The following is a 7,920-nucleotide window of genomic DNA, read 5'->3' as shown; positions in this document are numbered from 1 at the left end:
GAGGTGAGGATCAATAGCACATAGAAGGGAGGATGATGACATACTATTACCCAATGCAGGATAATCACATCAGATCCCAAAATAGAGGTAACCACCAAAGCCACCACCACCGATTTCTGGTTCATGGTGACCCTCCACCGGGTTCTGGGGCTGTAAACCTTAACAGGAGGAGACTGCCCAGCTTCCCCCTGCAGAGTGGCAGCTGGATTCAAACTACTAACCTACAGGCTAGCTGCCTGATACATTAAGAACATCCCCCAGAAAACCACACACAGCTGGAGCTCATGGCATTGACACATAACATTGGCCCTCATACCTCGTCACCGGCCTTCCTCAGCCAGTGCTCACTGCCCTCCACCAGTGGCCTTGCCTTGGTTCCGCTGCCACAGCTGAGTGGTGGTAGACCAGGTCCTCTGTGCCTATCCCTGCTAGCTCCTGACTGGCCCCTCCATAGACCCCTCCAGAAACCAGAGTTGCTCTGCTTGAGGACTCACATGAGCCTTGTGTGATGTCAATCAATGCTTAAAACTTTTTGGGTCAGTGCTACTGCTACCCCAGATCAGTCATTTATTGGAGACCCTGGGGGTGTTGCCTATCCTATCTTGTGTTCCTATTCCTCTTTTGAAATTTTGGGTTTAAATATAACCAGTTAATAGGATTTGGTCTAGTGACAAGAAGCTGTGCTGCAATCCTGAAGGCACATGGTTCAAGTCCACCAGCTGGCCTGCAAGAGGAAGATGGACAGCCTCCTCCCGTGCAATTAACTGCCTCTGAAAATCCACTGGAGAGTCAGCTGTGGGTCACTTACAACCCAATGGTACACAATAAGACTTGGGGAAAGGTTATAGGGGCTGTTTTGGGCAGGTCACACACTGTCAGTTATTTGGTGCCATCAAATCAGCTTCAATTCATGAATAAAAGACCAAACCCCTACCCACCCCACCCTCCATCCTGTACCAACTTGACACAGTCTCTGTCATGCCTCAGGAAGGTCGTGATCCCCAGAGTGAAGTAAAACAGTATCAATGCCAACAAAATGCAGAAAGGCTCCCAAAATACGGAGCTCTGGTGGCCGGGTGGCAACAAGCTGTGTTGCAACCATGAAGACACATGGTTTGAGGCCACCAGATGCTCCACAGGAGAAGGTTGGGCGATCTCCGTCTGTGCAATTCATTGCCTCTGAAAACCTCCCGGAGGGTCAGCTATGGGTCAGGCCTGACCTTATGGTACACAACCACAACAACACTATCAATGCCAACAATATCCGGGAGAGCGACCCTCAGCCCAGTGCCCGAGCCCATCCCTCCTCTGCTGTCCCCCAAACGTCTGTGTGCTCCCACCCCACCCCGTCTCTCTGCCAAGAAAGTTCTCTGGTGAAATTCCACTCCCTTCTTCCCAGGCTTGCCTGTGCCTTCGGACAGGACCATCTTGGAAACTGGTGTATGGTCTAATTATTTTTCCCATCCTATTTTTAAAAGAACCCAGCATATTTTAAACTTCCTGCTGGGGGTGGTGGGGGGAAGAACTCTTACCCAGCAATTACACTGCACTCTAGTTCCCGTTACTGATGAGACAGTCAGCTACCAAGAGCCCCTCGAAAGGCTGCATCTCCAAGTTTAGCTCAGAATGTGAAGAGACAAGCTGTCTGGGTGAATAGGCAATTAAAAGCGATGCCCTGATGGTGCTGGTGCATTCTCTGGATGCTGCTTTACAGAGTTACGGTTCAGACGGGTTCAGAACTTTAATGTCATTTCAGACTTCTGGGGCCAGGAGCTAAAAGAGGGGCCTGGGGAACAGGGTCAAGTAGTGGAGGAGTGTGGACGGGAATCAAGACCTCACTTCTGACCATGTTCTCCCAACTGCTACTTAATCTTGGCCAAGTCTCTTCTTTCCGGACCTCTTCTCTCAACTCTCAGGTGAAGATTTTTGGACTGATGTTCTGTGAAACTAAACTAGGACACGTCACGTTCTCCTTACTGCTGTGTGCTGTCAAGTTGATTCCAATTCATGTTCTTGTCATCTTCATAATGCAGGTTGTTGACGAGGCTTCCTCCTCCCCTGATGCCTGATTCTTCTTCACAAAGACCTGCTTCTGAAATTATTCTCTCAGAATACAGATTGAATAGATATGGAGAATGGACACAACCCTGATGCATACCTTTCCTGATTTTTAAACCATATAATATTCCCTTGCTCTGTTTGGATGATAGCTTCTTGGTCTGGGTATAGATTTCACATGAGCTCAATTAAGGGTTCCAGGATTCTCATTCTTCTCAATATTAGCATTATTTTTATGGTCCACACAGTCAGATGTCTGTGTTGTGGTGGTGATGGTTGTGGTTGTTAGATGCCATCAAGTTGAGAGCGACTCTGTGAGCAGTGGACCTGAACCCTATCCTCACACTATTTTATCACACTAAGTTATCTTAACACTTCCTGACACACTAGAACCCATGGCAGCAGTCATCACGTCAATCCACCTAGTCAAGGGTCTTCCTCTCCTTCACCAACCCTCCATCCTTCCCAGCATCATGCCCTTCTCCAAGAATTAGCCCCTCCTAGCAACATGTCCAAAGTATTTGAGGTGAAGCCTCATCATTCCTGCCTCCAAAGAGCACTCCAGCTGCACCCTTTCCAAGACGTATCTATTCTTTTGGCCGTCCATGGGATGTTCAGTGCTCTTCTCCAACACCACAGCTCAAAGGCATCAATTCTTCTTCTGTCATCCTTATTCACTGTCCAGCTCTCAGATGTAAATAATTGGAAAGACCATGCCCTGAATTGGATGCACCTGAGTCTTCAAATTGTCATCATTACTCCTCAGCATTTTGGAGAGGTCCCTAACTGCAGACTTTCCCAGTGCAGTGTGTCTCCTGATGTCCTGACTAATGGCACCGCGGGTGTTCACTGTGGATCCACGTTGTTGTTGTTGTTGTTGTTGTTGTTGTTGTTGTTGCTGCTAGGTGCCATCATACCACTGCTGATTCACAGCAGCCCTGCGGACAGCAGAGGGACACCGTCCCTGATCCTGTGTCATCCTCACAATCACTGCCGTGCTCCAGCCACTTCAACCCGCCCTGGGAGGACTCACAGCAGCCTTACAAGGCAGAACAGGACCGCTTCCTAGGATTGCCTGGGCTGTTGGGTTCTATGGGAACAGAGCGATCGCTAGTTCTAGCTCCAGGAGAGGTGCTGGGGAGGCTCAAACTGCTGACCTTTCAGTTAACAGCCACACACTTATCCATTGTGTCACCAGGGCACCAGTACTCTCCTCCCTTCGTGTATCAGAACCTTGCAGTGACAGCATTTGGTGTGATAGAACATTCTGGAATGCAGAAAGAGTTTAAAGGGACTTCAGTGTAACATGGTGCTCTCCATAAAACAGATTCCCCACCAAAAAAACTTAATAACTAAAAGTGCCTTGGAGCAAGGCTCCGTGAAACCAGTCTTATGAGGAATGCATCTGCCATGTCATAGAGACTCTTCTCTCCATATATACATTTTTTTTAACTTTTCATTTTCTACTGAAAGGTTGTAGATTCAAGTCCCTCCAGAGGTGCCTCAGAAGAAAGGCCTGGCAGTCTACTTCCCAAAAGGCAGCCACCGAAGACCTTGTGGAGCTCAGTGCTACTCTGACACACACTGAGTAGACCATGAATTGGCATCAATTTGTAGCAACTTTTGTTTCCTTTTAACTGTAAAATAATTATGGCTTCATATACAGTTGCGAAGATAGTAGAGAAAGTTGTGTGTAGCCTTCACCCGATTTCCACCATCAGATCAGTTATGTAACTATAATTCAGAACCAAGGGAAGCGGTCTTGCCACCGTGTGTCTGTACAAAAGAGCTAGAGATTCCCTCATTTATCCCAGGAGCGAGCAATGCGACTCTGTGACCCCTCCGAGCATGTTGCAAAGTCCCTCTTGGTCACATCCAGTCTCAGGGGACATTCATTATTGTCTGGGAGCTCTGACACACTTTGGGCTGCATGTCAGCAGGCAGGAGTCCTTGGAAAAGGACATCATTCCTGGAAAGGTGGAGAGTCAGGAAAAGAGATGGATTGACGTGGTGACAGCTACAATGGGGCAGATTCCAGCCGAGATGGTGAGAACAGCTTTGGCACCTTCTCTGGATGTTGCTTTACAAAGTTAAGCTTCAGGGAGGATTGGCTGTTCCAGGACTGGAAGCGCGTTCTCCAGGGAATCGTGGCTGGGATCTGGGCCGCCTGGTCGGTTCAGTTCCGCGTTCGGCCCGCTTTGGAGAGCCAGAGCACGCAGCACGGGCACCCCAGCCTCAGTGGTGGGTGAGCCACCGCCGTGGCAGGCAGAGGCCCGGGACCGCAAGCAGGTCTCAGCCAGCATCTTCCAGGACGCCGAGCTGCTCCAGATCCAGGGTCTCTTTCAGCTCAGCGGGGTCCAGCTGGCCGAGGAGTGAGCACAGATCATCTGGGAATACGCAGGGGACCACCCTGTGGCAGAGGCCTTGAGGCAGCTGCGCAAGAAGAAGCCGCACGGGGCCACACGCTCCACCCCTGCAGCTAGCTCAGTCCAGGGCCTTGCTGCTCTCCACTGGTCGACCCACAGAGTAATAATGCTATGGAACCAGCCGCCAGTGAGCAGTAGGCTGGGAGGACGAGCGCGAGGGTCCACCAGACCTGGAGGAAGCCAGGCCGCTCAAGCTACCTCCATAAAATCAGACACCGATCCAGGAAAGGCACTATCTTCCCCAGGAATCACAGGGACTCCTGCCTGGTGAATGAAGAGGAGAGGCGTGAGGCAGGTGGCCAGTATGGGTAAAGCAAAGAGCCCACTGCCAGCGGTCTGCCCAGCTCAGAGCAGGGCTGGCGGCTTCCGTCCTGAAGCCCACTCCTCACCACACTGAGAAAAAACCCCAGCAGCCCCTGCCTCAGCCCTTCCAGGTCTAACACTGTCCCCGGGTTGCATGAGATTCCCCTGGGAGGTGAGTGACTAGCATGCAGACTCAGCCCAGCACCCACTCGCCACTAACCCTCCTTTTACCACCGTAAGGTCTAGCAGCCCGACCCGCACCTGCCATAGGTCAGGCCAGCTCAAGGACACCGATGTGAATGGCAAATAAAGATGTGTCACACACAAAAAAAAACGTTAAGCTTCAGATGGGATCAGAATTTTAAAGTCATCTCAGACCTCTGGGAATAGGAGCCAAAAGAGAAGTTTTCATTACATCTCTTGACAGTATAACCCCTAATTATGATTTGTTACCTCTATGAGTAGTGTAACCTCCAACCATGATCCTATCACCTGATACCTGTCCCTCACATTCTCCCTTTATCCGCATACACCCCCCCTCCGCATGCCCCCTAACTTCTCAAGACCTCCAATCCATTTTAATCTCTAGTTTCATCCTTTCAAAAATGTTCTGTCAATGGATTAACATGAGTGAACTTCTGAAAGTAGCTTTTTTTAACACTCAGCATAAAGCCCTTGAGATCCACCAGACTGGCTTCCTGTATGGAGTTATTGCCTTTTTCTTGATGAGTAGTAGCAGCTGTCAAGAAACAAACAAACAAAAAAAGTCAGCTGTCAAAGATCTCTCTAAGGTATTAAAGTGCAATGGTATCAATTTAAAGACTAAGGTACATCTGATCCAACCCATAGTCTTTTCAATCACTTGCTATACATCTGAAAGATGGATGATGAATAAGAATAACAGAACTGATGCATTTGCATTATGGTGTTGGAGAAGAGTACTGAATATCTCATGGGCTTTCAAGAGAATAAACAACTATGTCTTGGAGAAAGTGGAGCTAGGGTGCTTCTTGGAGGCACGGATGGTGAAGGTTCATCTCACATACTTTGAGCATGTCGTTAGGAGGGGCCCGTCCTCGGAGAAGGACAACACACTTGGAAAGATGGAGAGGTGATGTAGGAGAAGAAGACCCTCAGTGAAACGTCTCGACACAGCGACAGTAACCACCAGCTTGAATACATGACAGATGATGAGGATGGCACAGGATAGGGCAGGGTTCATATCTGTGTTCATGGGCTTCCTATGGGTCACAGGCAACTTGATGGCACCCAGCAACAATGCCAGTATCCCCTTGTATCCATCCTCGTTCAAACCACATAAATGTCAGGTCAGGAAGACAGGCAAGAGGACAGCTTCAGCTGGCAGCTGATGCTCTGATTGTACTATATCAGGTGCTGCCAAGTTAGTTCCAACTCATGGTCCCACCTGTGTGTTGGAGTAGGCCAGCCCCTCAGGGTGTTCAATGACTGACCTTTCCGAAGTAGACTTCAGGCCTGTGTCCCAAGGAATCCTGGGTAGACTTGAACTTCCAACATAGGCCTTAGCAGTTGGCTGTGTTACTAGTTGCTACCACCCAGGGACACCCCTCTGGTCATGTTGTTGTTATGCGCTCAAGGTGACTCCAACTCATTGTGAACCTACGTACAGAGAGATCCTGAGTCATCTGCACTGTCTCTGCTGTAATTACACCCATTGCTGCAGTCTCTGTGTCAGTCCATTTCCTTCAGGGTCTTCCTCTCTTTTCCTGATTCTCCACCTAAGTATGATCCCTTTCCCAAGGATTGTTTCCTCCTGACAGCAGTATGTCACAGTACCCAGAAAGCAATTACGTCCCCTGAGCATTGGATGGGACCAAAAAGGACTTTGCAACATGCTAGGACGGACCACTGCTCCCACCTGGGATAAATGATGGCGACTTCCAGTTCTTCAAGAAGGTCCTTGTGTGACTGACTGAGTTTTCCAAACCACACACTGATGGTGTGAGGCGGCGCTTCTCGGACTTCACTGTGTGTGCCAGGCACCGGGGGAGCCGGTGGGGAGTCAGGTTCTGGTCAGCATCTCTCACAAGGTCCCAGGTGCTGCCGATGCTGCCGGTCTGGGGACTGCACTTTGAGCAGTGCAGGTGGAAAGTGCAGAGGCCACAGGTTTACCTCCATCCCTTCCTTCTTCCTGCCCAACCTGTGACATCTGCCCTGCCACCTGGCCTTTCCAGAATCTCACCCACACTGGATACATTGACTCTGACCCCAACACGTTTTAGCAGCACAGCCAGGAAACTAGATTGTCCTAAATAAAAGATCAGAATAGCCTGAATTAAGCCAAAGACATTCCACACCCACAAGTTCATTGTTATCTTCACTTTTTCCCCATCTCTCTTTGGTCTGAAACCAATTCCACCCCTATTTATGGATAACCTCATAGGCATGAAGTAGTCCCTGGATGGCACACATGTTTAAACATTCGACTGTCAACTGAAAGGTTGGAGGTTCAAACCCAGATGCATCTTGAAAGAGAGACTTGGTGATCTGCTTCCCAAAGGTCCCAGCAGTTCCAAACTGTTTGGTGTCCAACAACAAAAACGAACCCAAAAGTCTGGCAATTCAAATCAACTCATGGGTGTCACAGAATAAACACCTGGCTAAATAGTTCCATAAAGATTAAGCCCCACCCACTGCCATTGGTTGATCCTATGAGGCCCAGGAGAGCTGGTGGGGGTGGGGGGAGGAGGTTGGGCAAGGAGAAAAGTGCAACAGTGAATGAATGGAAATCCAAAGTCTGTAAACTTTCATTAAAATTAATCTTAAAAAAAAAGAAATATTCAGAAAACAGACAGCCTCATCTTTCTGGAGTAGTTGATGCGTTCAAAGCTCCAACCGTTTGGCTAGCAGCTGAATGTCTCACAGAGCCACCAGAGCTCATAGTTACTACAGCCATGAACACCCCAGGGAGTAGAGTTCCACGTTGCACTAGCACTTTGACTTGTGAAAACTCAAAACTGACCCCACAACAATGGGCTTGGTTGGTGGGCTGGTGAGGAATTCCTGTAGGAAGCCGCCCAAACGCCAACGTGGTTCAAATCCATCAGCGGCTCTGAGGAAGAAAGATGGGCAGTTTCCTCCCGTGCAATTTACA

At 49.2% G+C, this 7,920-nt stretch overlaps 1 pseudogene; it reads left to right on the top strand.

The window, feature by feature from the left end:
- The first annotated feature begins 1,223 nt into the window (after positions 1 to 1,223).
- LOC102848201 lies at positions 1,224 to 4,796 on the top strand (annotated as a pseudogene).
- The last annotated feature ends 3,124 nt before the right edge of the window (positions 4,797 to 7,920 follow it).

The sequence above is a fragment of the Elephantulus edwardii genome, unplaced genomic scaffold (assembly GCF_000299155.1).
Source record: "Elephantulus edwardii isolate Elephantulus edwardi_28Jun2011 unplaced genomic scaffold, EleEdw1.0 scaffold00211, whole genome shotgun sequence".
NCBI classification, from domain to species: Eukaryota; Metazoa; Chordata; class Mammalia; order Macroscelidea; family Macroscelididae; genus Elephantulus; species Elephantulus edwardii.
Note: the sequence above shows the minus strand (reverse complement) of the source record. Positions and strands in the feature narration are given on the sequence as shown.